At 39.7% G+C, this 911-nt stretch overlaps 1 non-coding gene across 1 annotated transcript; it reads left to right on the top strand.

Annotated features, from left to right (window-relative positions):
- Positions 1-266: 266 nt before the first annotated feature.
- LOC128295812 (small nucleolar RNA R71) lies at positions 267-373 on the top strand. Its single transcript, XR_008286361.1, has one exon. It is a non-coding gene; the product is annotated as a small nucleolar RNA R71 (small nucleolar RNA).
- Positions 374-911: the final 538 nt, after the last annotated feature.

Below are 911 nucleotides of genomic sequence, written 5' to 3'. Positions count from 1 at the left end.
CACATAAACCGTCAATCTTTCTATTTAAAAGTTCTACCTGGTTAGATAGCATAGTAACCGCATCGAGGTTGAAAACATTGGCTGCTTTTGTCGGCTTTGTTCTCATGACTTGCCACTGATTGTTATTCAGTGACGTATCTTCAATAAATTCGTAAGCCACTTCAGGTGTTTTATTATTGATAGTCCCACTAGCAGCTGCATCAATAAGTTGCCCTGTTCAGGGGTTCACGCCGTTATAAAATGTTTGAACCTGCAACCATAAAGGTAACCCATGGTGAGGGCACCTTCTCAATAGATCCTTGTATCTCTCTCATGCATCATAGAGTGTCTCTAGATCCATCTGCACAAAAGAAGAGATATCATTCCTCAACTTAGCCATTTTAGCCGGCAGAAAATATTTACGTAACAAATTTTCGATCATTTGTTCCCAAGTAGTGATTGACCCTCGTGGTAACGAGTTCAACCACTGTTTAGCTTTATTCCTCAACAAAAAAAGGAAACAACTGAAGTCGAATGGCATCATCAGAAAAGCCATTGATCTTAAAAGTGCTGCAAAACTCTAAAAAATTCGCCAAATGAGCGTTTGAGTCCTCATCCTGCAAACCATCAAACCGAACAAACTGTTGGATCATTTGAATTATGTTAGGTTTCAGTTCAAAATTATTTGCAGCAACAGCAGGTCTAACTATACTTGACTCAGTTCCTGTTAAAGTAGGGTTAGCATAATCATACATAGTGCGTGGAGCAGGATTTTGATTTACTGGATTAGCAGTAATTGCAGGAGGTAATGGGTTTTTTCTGATTTTCAGCCATCTCCTTCGTTGTGGTGGAAATATCGTCTTCTTGCTCTTCCTCTGTGTATCTTAGGCTTCGCCTTATTTCTCTTCGATTTCTGCGAGCTGTGCGATCAA

The sequence above is a fragment of the Gossypium arboreum genome, chromosome 7 (genome assembly GCF_025698485.1).
Source record: "Gossypium arboreum isolate Shixiya-1 chromosome 7, ASM2569848v2, whole genome shotgun sequence".
Taxonomy (NCBI): domain Eukaryota; kingdom Viridiplantae; phylum Streptophyta; class Magnoliopsida; order Malvales; family Malvaceae; genus Gossypium; species Gossypium arboreum.
Note: the sequence above shows the minus strand (reverse complement) of the source record. Positions and strands in the feature narration are given on the sequence as shown.